The sequence below is a fragment of the Leiobunum rupestre genome, chromosome 1 (assembly GCF_980474605.1).
Source record: "Leiobunum rupestre chromosome 1, qqLeiRupe1.1.hap1, whole genome shotgun sequence".
In the NCBI taxonomy this organism is placed as follows: Eukaryota; Metazoa; Arthropoda; class Arachnida; order Opiliones; family Sclerosomatidae; genus Leiobunum; species Leiobunum rupestre.
Window position 1 is genome coordinate 9641150 of NC_143384.1, and position 13029 is coordinate 9654178.

The window sequence follows — 13029 nt, forward strand, 5'->3', positions numbered from 1 at the left end:
CAGCCTTTCTGCCTAATAAGGACCAGCTCGATGAAAAAGAAATCGAAGAGACTCAGGAGATTGCCTCACTGAGGATTCACGTGGAGAGAAGAATTAAACGAGTTAAAGCTTTTCACATATTTGACAGGGCCATACCACATACATTATCTCCGGTAATTAACGAAAGCTTTTCATATATATTTGACAGGGCCATACCACATACATTATCTCCGGGAATTAACGAAATATGGACTGTTTGCACAATTTTGACAAACTTTCAAGGACCTTTGATTAAAAATAATATCAGTAGTTTGAACCAGAATAATGATTTGGAAGAAATCGTGGCTCCTCTTGAAATGATCACTGAAGAAGAGTCCTCGGATAATTTATGCATAGTAGAATCCGATGCTGAAAATGTCTTTAGTGATAGAAGTTTAGAGGAATGTGATTTTCTTTAAAATAACGCAAAAGTTAAAAAAAATTGCAGTTTATTGTGTTAAAATGAGATTAAAAATAAGTAGCTAGGTCCAATTACCAAGGATTTTATGTACAAGTTAAACCATGAAATACATGGAATTTTTATGTTACATTTTTAACTATATAAGGTAGCATTTGCTCAAAATAAAACCTATCTAATTTTAATCTAATTTGATTCCAAGCTAATTCATCAAACCAAATCCTTTCTACAATTAACCCATTTGGAAGGTGTAAAGCCCGCATTTGCAACCGCAAATGTAGGCTTTGTCCCTAGCCGACTTTCCCTTTACTCCGGAGAAAACTCTCGTTGTTTTGGGTGAGCGCTGCTAGGGAGGGCCAAGACGACTCATCCTCGCTCGCGTCGTCTCTCGGAATTCTGACCCAAAAGGTAGAGAATGGGGTGAAGTCGCCGGTGACGCTTTATGGCACCTCAGAAGGTCCGTCAAGAGTTCTTGGCGGGCTTTTTCCTCTAGCCAATCGGTTATGAGGACGGTGGCGTCATCCGAGGGGACGCCTATAAATAGGGGTGCCGCGGCACGAATGGGCATCTTTTTTTCTTGGAGCCATCGACGAAGGACTCGCGTTTTTTCTTCCTCTCCTAAATAGGTTTTCGTTTATTTCTTTTATCATTTTTCCGCTGTTCAACTATGCCTAACTGGTAAATAAAGTTTTTGTTTATTATATATATTTATAAATATAATCCGACAATTCTGGGCTTCACAAAGGTAAACAACAAAATCGCACCATTTTAAATTGGCTGCTGCCAACTGTCCTAATACTTGACAGTAATAAATATGGTGCGTTTTTAACACTGGTTTGCCATTTACCTCTTCCATGTAAAAATTTTTATCAGTTAAAGCAAAGAGTATAAAAACTACGTAACGTAGAGATATAATGACGGTCGAAAGCAGTAAAGGAAGTTGTAGCAACCGGGGGGGGAAGTCACTCAGTGAATTTGCACTTCAAATTTCGGTACCGCAGCGCCACTACGGCAGTTTTAAGTGGCAATCATTTTGTTTTAGTTCAACATTCTTGAAAATTCCTTAAGGAATTGGTTACCTTTAGGACTTGGCAACGTTAGAGAACAAACGCCTTATTCTTCACTTTTTGAAAATAAACACCGAAACAACGAATCCACAAATTCTAACTAAAAAAATCACGAAACAGTAACCAATTACTGTCACTTTTTTGAATTGACAGATATTAGCCAATTAAATATCCAAAATGCCAAATTTAGCACCTCCGCAACACCGTAACTGCCATTTTTCTCCGGTTTTATTATTTATTGTACTAAATACTGCCGTAGTGGCGCTGCGTTACCGAAATTTGAAGTGCAAATTCACTGAGTGCCTTCCCCCCCGGTTGCTACAACTTCCTTTACTGCTTTCGACCGTCATTATATCTCTAGGTTACGTAGTTTTTATACTCTTTGGTTAAAGCTTGCTTCACAGTTCCCCCTCTATAAGAATAAGCACTCTTAACTTCGATTAAACCCACGTTTGGTTTCTCCATGGGGTCATAAACGATACGATCAGGCGATGCACCCAGGTGTGGAAATTTTGGGTTTATAACGAAACCACACGCGTTGACTTTTACCCTATGTTGCTCATGCACATAATATACTTTTCCACGGCTATGGGTTCGTTGGTTATTCCATAACGAACACTAGTAACTCTACTTAAATCTTTACTAACAATGATTTTCGCTACACCTTTTTCTGACCAGGCTTGTACTCTCTTTGACACCAATCCTAATTTCGATGTGCTTAGTCTCATTCGTCTTTGCTGTCCCAATAGAGCACACGTACTTTGACTTCTCGTGTCTTTCTCTATACGAGTAGCCTCAAATCCGCTCACTTAATTTTCCTAAATATAATTAAAAATGAAGTATATATTTAAAAGAAAATCAGTATAATACTCTTTCCCTTTAAAGGGTCCCTTAAAACATAATATTTTAAATCATGTTTAACTAAAAATTTTAAATTGGCTTAGACAATTTGAAAATTGTCGCTTAACTTTTTCTCATAGTGTTTATATATCATTTACGAATTTTTTTTAATAGGCCTGTCTATAAATAAACGTGGCCTTCTTGTTTACGGTTTTCTTTCTTACTTCTACAATGCTTCCCCAGCTCTCCCACTAAAGAGAGCTAATGAATTCGCCCAAAGGTTTCACTGCACAATTTCCAGAACAAGTTGCGCAGTCGTAGCGAATTTATAGAAAGACCTTTTATTAAATTAAATTGCTTTAAATTTTACTTTTTTTGTTTTTAAATGTTAATAACACGCTAATTAAAAAATTAAGTATACTTGGATACACGTTGAGATATATTTTTCATTAGAGAAATTAAAACGAATTTAAAAATTGTTTGACGTAATATATTTATAACAACTAAAAATAATGACTTCTAAAGTTTTTACCAAAGATGAACTGATATGGGGCAGAAAGGGCAACTAGAACCTACGCCACTAAAACGTGAAGTCCAAGAGATTTATGGTTGATGGAAACCTTTAGTAATGGTATATTTTACGCCATTTTTCACAATATGGTTAGCCGTTAAGAAACCTAACTGTACAAAACATCATTAAAATTTGCAAATGATTTCAATATTATCATTTATTCATTTAACATTTCTTATTGGTTATTTAACGTTGTGTATACAAAAAAACATGTATAGTAAAAATCCTAGTTGGATTTCGATTATTACATAAATTCATAGGCATAATGAGGTTTGCTCGTAATCTAATTATTTCTACTACGATACAGAGACTAACCAAGGATCATATATGTTAGAAGGATAGGTAGCTCTCCAGCTGGCCCGTATTTTCAAAACGCCGGCAGCGTCGTCGATATTAAGAGAGCCTCTAAACGTAGGACGTCTTGTTTCTATTCCCTCAAGGACAAATTTTGGCGGTGCTTCCTCCATGTCTGGTCCTTGACGGAATCTAAAGACGGATTCTCTATCGCGCATGACCCACCGACGGCGCTGCCATTTTTCATCCCTCGCCTCATATCCTTCTAACATATAGGAACCTTGGACTAACCAACTTATATAACTTTGTGGTGAACATGTTTGGTACAATTATTTAATGTGGACCATCAGTACCCTAAGTATTGTAGTGAAGATCTTTGTAAATCCATATCTAATCATTGACCATCAAAATCAATTAATGGACGTTTCATTTTCAATACAAAGTTTTGGTGATTATAATTCTTGATTAAATCCAAGAATTTATAAAAAATTTAAAAAATCCTTTTAATTTTCAAAGGATTCCAAAAAACATCGAAATAATTTTTTAAATTTCACATTTAAAGTGCATTTTATCCCGAGGATAATATCTAATATTTAAGAGGACCGATATCTTTAAAACCAATCCAAGTATCATAATCAAAAGGGACGGTAGTCCCTATGCAAGGTCCAGGTAAAGAACACCTACCCGAGCACTTGCTATATTATCTCGAGTCAGAATGAAGCCGATTTTACCCCCTGGTATCTCAAAAACTATAGGTCGTATCAAAACAAGTGATGTATCGTTTGAAAGGTTACAGGAACGTGACAAACATATACGACTTGCATCGAACAGGGTTGAGGCGACGTTTCGTAGAAATGGGGCAAAGTAAGGCTTCATTTTTCTTCTTCTTCTTCTTCTTCCATCTTCTCCTCGCAGACCACTTTACAGCAAAAACTACTGAACCGATATAAATGAAATATGGTATACAGTTTCATGTTAAGCTCCCATTGTGTCCTGCCAAAGGAAAAGTTCATATCTGGTATAGTTCTTGAGCTATGGCGACAAATGTACAGTTCAGCGAGTCGGTAATGAAACCATGGAGTAATAAACACATAAGAAGTACTAAACCGGAGAGACCAGCGATTGAACAAAAATATGCAGAAGGTTTGATGGTTGATTCTAGGTGAAAAAGTGGTGCTGTGTTCGAAAACATTGTCTTAAAGGTTAAAATGCCCGCTATGACGGATGTACTTGGAAACTATGTATGGAACATATTTATAGGTGGATTATAGGTAAAAAGGGGCGCTGCGAGTGTCAGGGTGGGGGTTGTCCGCCATAGGGCTTGTCGATAAATAAGTCCAGTTTATGATGTTTATGGGAATATAATAACAGATCTTGTGACTGTAGTTTACATCTGCCCCAATACTAGTTTTGGGTGACGTAGGGTTCGCGACGAATGTATTAATAGTTGTAGACTAGAACATTGATGTTCATATTGATTAAATACGGAGCAGCTACAAAAGAGTGAGAAATGGCTCGTTTAAAGGCTTGTTAGGTTAAGGTTAGGTTAGGGTTAGGTTGGGTTAGGTTTAGGTTAGGTTATGGTTAGGTTAGTTTAGCAATTTCTGGTTCTTTTGTAGCTGATTCGTTATTAATTACCTTGTTTTCCATTGAAACCAGCCATCTTTGGCCCTTTGTAGCTTCTCCGAATGCACATTCCTGTTTTTCATTGAAATAAAAAAATTATGTTTCTTTTGTAGTTATTTCGTATTTAATTACCCTGTTTTCTATTGAAACAAGCCATTTCTCGATCTTTTGTAGCTGCTCCGTATTTAAATACCCTGTTTTCTATTGAACCAAGCCTCAGTTTAGTCTACAACTATAAATACTATCGTCGCGTACCCTACGTCACCCAAAACTAGTATTGGGGCAGGTGTAAACTACTTCCTATCTTGTCCTAGGGAAATAGATTAAACATTCCAATGCTAATGATTTATAGGTTGTTTCTAAGTAAAAGAGGTGCAGTGAGTTCGAAGTGTCTCGCCAGTGTCCCCATAGACGAAGAACGGGTAAACCCTGGACAAACGACGTACGCCTTCCACTGTATTAGGGCAGATATTTATATTGTTAGGCCGCTGGTGGTGCGTTACGGAGGCGCCTCTAGTGGCTTCCACGAGAGTAACAAAAACTGCGCATGCGCGGGAAATAAATTCCCACCCCCCAACCCCGCATCTCTCAGATTCTCTCTTATTTCCGGTAGTCCGTCTTTCCGAATCCCGCCATTTGTTAGCGTTTAAATAAGTATAAAATTTTAGGCCTTTGTCGTCAGTAGTTGAATTTGTTGAAAAATATTGTTTAATATGCCAAAAAATAAGTCCTGTGCTTATCAGCACTGTAGGAGTGATAGTCGCTATGCGAATAGAGAGCATATGAAAAATGTGTTCTTTGTGCCATTCCCCAAGCCAAAAACAAATTATCGTAAGTGTGTTCGGTGGCTTCAATTGCTAGATCGCTCAGTTTTTACCATTGAACGTGTTAATTCAAGTACATTTGTTTGCTCAAAGCATTTTGAAGGAGGTAATGGGCCTACTGAAATGTTTCCAGACCCTATTTTTGGAGCTACAGAAGAATTTAAATTAAAAAAAAGAGGAACATCAATTCAACTGAACAAATGCACAATCAAACCACCGATTTCGGAATTAGACATTGGTTTATCTGTAGAAATTGGTACTGCTACCAAAATTGAAGAATACGATGATGCCAGTGATACACCAATATTACCATCATACCAATTAGACCACAAGTACAGCATTAGTTGCCCAAATATTGACAAATTAAAATTACTTCTGAACTTCAAACTACCACAGAACTGGTGTTTAAGTTTTACGCTCAATGAAATGTTACTTTTTAAAGTAAATTCACAAACAAACAAGACTATCCTAAAATTGACCATAGATGACACGCTTGCCTTGAAGTTGGAAGTACTAAACAAAATATGTACGGTTGCGAATGATCTCCCATCTCACGTATCAACAAAAAATGGACTTTTTGAATGTTTAGATTATTTGGACACATTTGATGTTTGTCAAGGTAACGAAAATGAAAAGTATATTGAACATTTTGAAAGAATGAATTCTACAGTCAAAATTTTGTGTCCATTTACATCATCTTTGCGGCATGTTCAATGTGAGCTTTTGTCTAGAAAACAAGTTTGCGCAAAATGTGTAACTTTAAAACATGAATTTGATATGCTCTTGACCCGAAAGCGCATAAATGAAGCTAAACCAAATAATGCCACAAAGAAACCTAGATTGATGAATATGAATAAAAATGAACTTTTACTTAGCCTAAAAGAATCTAATTTGTTAAAAGAAAAACTGTTGAAAGAAAATGAAGATCTGAAACAGAAATTGAAATTAATTGAATCGAAAATTGAAAACAAGGGGAAAGTAATCGATGAGGGAGACCATGATACTTTCATAAAGATTCTTCAAAACCATGTGGACCAACTACCCGAAAAAAAAAGATTTGCAGATTTATTTTTAGAAACTCAGTTGAAAATGCTGAAAGAAAAACATCCGACACAGCGCCGCTGGCATCCATTAGTAGTACAATGGTGTCTATTTATGTACAGAAAATCACCTTCGCTGTATAAAGTGCTACGAGAAACAGAAACTTTGCAGCTCCCAAGTACTAATACATTATTTCGACACAATGTAGAATTCCAAAGTAAACCTGGTTTTCAAGATAAAGTGTTGAATCGAATAGTGGAAGAAATACGCCCAAGCTCTCTGCCCCTGTTTCAGCAGTATTTTTGTATTTTGATGGACGAAATCAAGATAAAAGAAGATATGGTATACAAAAAAAATATGGGGATCTAATAGGATTCACGAAGTTAAATGACACGTACGAACAGATTGATGCAATGGAGAACAAAAGCACTCAAGAAAAACCACTAGCAACACATTCCCTAATGCTTATGCTTCGAGGAGCAACCTCCAATGTGAAATACCCCATAGCGTACTTTGCAACAAATTCTCTAACAGCTGAGAAACTTTCTAATATTGTTTGGGAGGCTGTGAAAAAGCTTGAAATGTGTGGTATCAAAATTTTGTGTATCGTAGGAGATGGAGCTTCTACGAACCGAAATTTTTTTTCAACTCACACTACATCTGAAGTGAATTACAAATGTGGAAACCCATATGCTCTGGAAGAAAGAGCCATTTATTTTATATTTGATGTTCCTCATTTGTTGAAAACTGTAAGGAATTGTGTACACAGCAGTACAGATAGTTGCGGGGTTCGAAAATTATTTATAAATGGACAATATATACTTTGGTCAACCTTTGAGAAAATATTTGATTTAAAACAAGAAACTAGGGGAAATTTAAAACAACTACATAAAATTATGATTGAACATGTCAAGTTAACGCCATTTAGCAAAATGCGCGTTAAGTATGCTGCACAAATTCTGTCCCAATCAATGGCAAATTATATGAAAAATCACAAGGACTTTGGAGATAAGTTTTCAGAAACCATAAAATTTGTGGAAATGTTCAATAAATTGTTTGACGTGATGAATACCAGTAACTGCACAGAAGGATTTTACACTCGAAACCCAAATCTTAATCCATTCAAGTCTTCAAATGATAAGCGTCTTAAATGGCTGGAAAATGATTTCTTGCCGTATTTACAAAATTGGGAAAAACAAATTAAAACTCTACCTGGAAATTTCTCCGCAACTGAACGTAACCGTATGTTTATAAGTCGTGAAACATATACTGGATTAATTCAAACAAGTAATAAATTTATTGACAGTATTATTTCATATAACAGGGTTGCCACAGTTTTCCAGTTTCTAATTCCGCGACTTTTCTAACTTTTCGTTGACCCTATAATACCCATTTCCCTGACCAATTTACCAACTTACTTCAGCAAAAAATATCAAAATTTCATAGTTAAAAAGCTATTTATTTAATGAAGAAACTGTCTTTAATTTACATGTGGTGTAAATTGACCTGAAATGTTTTAGAAATTTAAAAATCACATTTCACCCAGAAAGATCCCATAAAAATATAAATATTTTTAATTTTTAAAATCTAAATTCCGTGACTTTTTTAATAATTTCCAAATTCCCTGACTTTTTGATCCATTTTAAAATTCCCTGCCTTTTCCAGGTACTGTGGCAACCCTGTTTAATCACATAGATTATAACCATAATTTTATCTTTGCAGCCAAGGCAATGCTCGAGATAATACCATTTTTGATAAACAAGGGTGCGAATTTCGTTTTCACACGCCATTTTAACCAAGACCCTTTGGAACATGAATTTAGCCGCCACCGTCAAGCTTGCGGTAGTGCGACAAACCCTACGCTTGATCAGTTAACTACCTGCATCGGTAATTTAAATCAGCTAAGAAGCGCAAACCTTAAAATATCTGTAACGGGTGGAAACACTGAACAAATCAACTAAATTACATTACTCTAGAAACTTGATTTTAGGAACTTAGTTTATTGCATTTTAAATCAAATGAGTATATTTTGTACCCAAATTACAAATTGTAAACAGCATTTTAGTTTATATTGCAATTTAAATAAAAAAAAATTGTACTTCAATCACAGATTTCAATTACTCTCCAATAAAACAGCAAATTATTAAAAGTTATAACAATCTGCTAGGGCTTTCCTTAATCGGTCTTTAGAATTTGACGCTGCTTTGGCTTTGACCTTGTTTGCTTTGCTTCTCGCTTCAGCTTTAAAGCTATTGTGGAGTTTTTTCCTTTCACCGTTGCCCATGGTATTGCAGACAGTAAATACAACTAATTTCAGTAGTTTACTTTCCGTTTGAGGTGACAATCCACATGGTGCGCAAAAGGAGTTCCATTTCTTCAAAACGTATGAACTTTTAAAAACATTTTCAACAGCATTAATTTTTTTGTTTTCAATACATTTGCCATCATAAAAGCGCGCAATTTCGTTGAGTAGAAAATTGAAAAAGTAGAACGCTTCGTGGGAGCAGTAAATCAGCCCTCCACGATCTTGTATCGAGGTCCAGCCATCTGGCAGTTTGCAAATTGTACCACCATTGAACTTCAAAACTGTTTCAAGGGATTGACCCTCTGGATGTTTTAGAAGTTTCCTTATAACGGTTCCAATTACATAATGCCAAGTCTCAGGGTTTTCATTATGATAATACTGTTCTGGCTCTCCATTAGTAGAACTCCTTAGTGGCTGGTACGATATAAACGAGTTGAAAATTTCATCCATCAAAAGTCTTACAGCCACTTCCTTGCTTTTCATCGTCAAACTTTCATTTACCTGCATATTAATTTTAACAAAATATTATTTATTTTACACCAATTAATAATTTTATATAAAAAAAACTCACATCAAGAGTTGAAATAAAATCTTTTATTTCATTTGTGGTTCGATTTAAAGTAAAAACTTTGGCCCAATATCGATCATGAGATATTTCAGTGAAGTTTTCTGTAATTAACTTTTCCCAGTAAGAAATGTTTGATAATGAAAGTGTTTTGAGCCAGGCTAGTATGTTTTTGTACTCCACTGAATGAAAGGGCTTCTCTAAAGTTTCCAATTTTTTTTTGCATTCAGTAAAAAATTCTTCTGAACATTCCAGAAATTCACTTCCTAAATTTTATTAAAATAATGACTAAATCAAAAAAGAAGTCCCTAATCATACTTGGCTAAACAGTAATGCTTACGAGTCATCGTTATATTTTCCAACTTCTTCTGTCTGGGTTTTCTATTCCTTATTTAAAATATTTAAAAAAAAATAAATTCATAACTAATCATTAAAAACTTTAAATCCAAGGTTTACGTTTGATTTTCCTTTTCCATGTACTCCCTTAGCTGACATTTTTTACAAACAGTGGAATTTGCAGTTTGCCCAGAGTCTCCTTTAATTTCACCAAAAAGTTCATCTTCTATAATAAAATTTATTCTTTATTTTTCAAAGTACATTATAAAAAAAGCATGATACGTACCAGAAAGCATTTCATATAATTTATCTTCAGGTATATTTTCAGATGTTTTTGATTTACTATCACAGTCTAAAATCAACATACTTTAATATTTGGTTTGAAACGTAAAACACATTGACCATAATGCAACTTACCATTAATTGTCTCACTCAAAATTTCACCAAAAAGTTCATCTTCTATAATAAAATTTATTCTTTATTTTTCAAAGTACATTATAGAAAAAAGCATGATACGTACCAGAAAGCATTTCATATAATTTATCTTCAGGTATATTTTCAGATGTTTTTGATTTACTATCACAGTCTAAAATCAACATACTTTAATATTTGGTTTGAAACGTAAAACACATTGACCATAACGCAACTTACCATTAATTGTCTCACTCAAAATTTCACCAAAAAGTTCATCTTCTATAATAAAATTTATTCTTTATTTTTCAAAGTACATTATAGAAAAAAGCATGATACGTACCAGAAAGCATTTCATATAATTTATCTTCAGGTATATTTTCAGATGTTTTTGATTTACTATCACAGTCTAAAATCAACATACTTTAATATTTGGTTTGAAACGTAAAACACATTGGCCATAACGCAACTTACCATTAATCGTGTCATTCAAAATTACGTCCATTTTTGGCAATATCAAGTTGCTAAAATTTAAAATTCGTTCCTGTTTGTGTTAAGCCTAACGCACGTTTTGGATCCGCGACTCACGCGTACAGGAAACGGAAGTTTCAGAGATAAACATCCGGGTGGGGGGCACGAAAGTGCACCACCAATACGAGCGAGTAGCGCCTCTACCGGAGATAACATTTTTTTCGGAAATACGCGTACGTCGTTTGTCCAGGGTTTACCCGTTCTTCGTCTATGGTGTCAGGGTGGGCATTGTGCCGCCAGAGTTCAGTAAACGATGCCAATGAGTAATAAACACAGTTCAAAACGTGTAAAGTTTTATAACAATCGTACAAGCTTATTTATTAACATTAAAACATGAATTAAAGAGCATAATGACGTCACATTTTCAAAAATGAAAGCAAACAATATCTAAACGTACACAATGTTGGCGAAAGAGCTAGGCAGTTCTCAATATTCCAAATAGGTGAAAGTTCACTTTCCAATTTTGTTTATAAATATTATTTCCGCTTTGTTACGTTTGAAGGTATTATAATAACTTCACTTCTATTGTTATAAACAAAAAGGCGTAAAATCCACCCAAAAACCATTCGGTTAAAAATTGCAAGGTCCTTTAAACAAAAACGTCTATTTATATGAAAACAAAATTGTGTTTTTTTTAATAAAATTTTGTATTAATCTATAGATACATGATGAGTTTTTAAAAATTTTGGTAAACTTGGAAATGAATGACGTTATCAATGATGGCGATGTTATTCACATCAAACGCAAAGTAACGAGAAAATTATATAAAAAATAGTAACATAGCTTAATTTATGTTTTACCCAAATTTAATTTTAATTCGTAGAAACGAGTTATAGATGACGATGAAAGTAACGATGATACCACAAAAAAATCCAAATCTGAAGACACCAGTGCACTTTCGCCAGAAAATGCGGTTAGTTTTTTTGGTTCTCTAAAAATGTTTTTAGATTAACGATGACAAAATATATTTTTAATAGGAAATAACCGTAGTTACCTCAACCAGTGGAGTAAATGAACAAAATGATCGAATTTTGTAAATTTATTTAACAAAATCAGAAGTAAATGAATCGAAATTATCGGATTTCAGTACCTGTAAATGTAGTTATTGCATGCCATGTAAAAAAATAGTATTTTACGCAATGGTGCTCTGGGGTGTTCTTTTCTATCGCCACGCTAAACGCTTGCGAGCCTCATACCGCTTTACGTGAGACGAAAGTGGGTAGTGACAGCAGCTGGCGCTAGAAATCAACTGTCCCCACCCGTCAATACCAAAATTTCACATAACATTTAAGGAATATTCTATAAATTATTTTCATTTACTTCTGACGAAATCCGTAAATTTGAATCTAATAAGCTCTTTCTTATATAACCAAGGTTAATTCATAATGATAAAGAAATTTTGAAGCCAAAACTGTCCAGATCCGAGATGAAGCACGAATATGTTTTGCCCAGCTTTCCTAATCACGTTACAGACGCCGATCTTTATGCAAAAGCCTGCTCTGTTTCCCAAAAGGAAAAAGAGAGAGTTAAGAGAGAAATTATAAATATTTTATACAATGATCTCAAGGATAAATATTCATAGTAAGTTATTAAAAATCGTCAATTTATATTACTTCTTTAAACAAGCATGTAAAATATGCACCATTGGCTTTAAGAATAGCTTTTGACAATGATACTGTTTTGTCTATATATTAGTCCGAGAGCCAAAGAAAAAATTAAAAGGAGTGATAACGTACATAATGGGTTAATATATTTTTAAATGATTATTCTGATAACAGTCAGGGCAGATGCAAGAGTAGGGCTTGGAAAATTGTCAATCAATTTGGAGATTTCTTTCTTGACTTTTAGATAAACATTTAAAGAAATTAAATAAAAATTGACCGAAAATTCCATGGATTTATTATTGGATTGTCCTTGAAAATTCATTGGGTAATTTCGAAATAACACCTATTAAACATTTAAGATATTTAAAATAAAATTTATTTTTAATATGCCAAATTTCCCTTTGTCATGGGCTCTTGGTCTATATTTTTTTTAATGAAAATAGAGTATATAACTAATGATTTTAAGTAATGTGACGTTTTTTCAAAAAAAATAACGTTAAAAAACTAAATTGTTATTTAGTACATTTTGCGCATTCAATATTTATTAATTAATATACCTTTAAAATTAGTTATCCTGG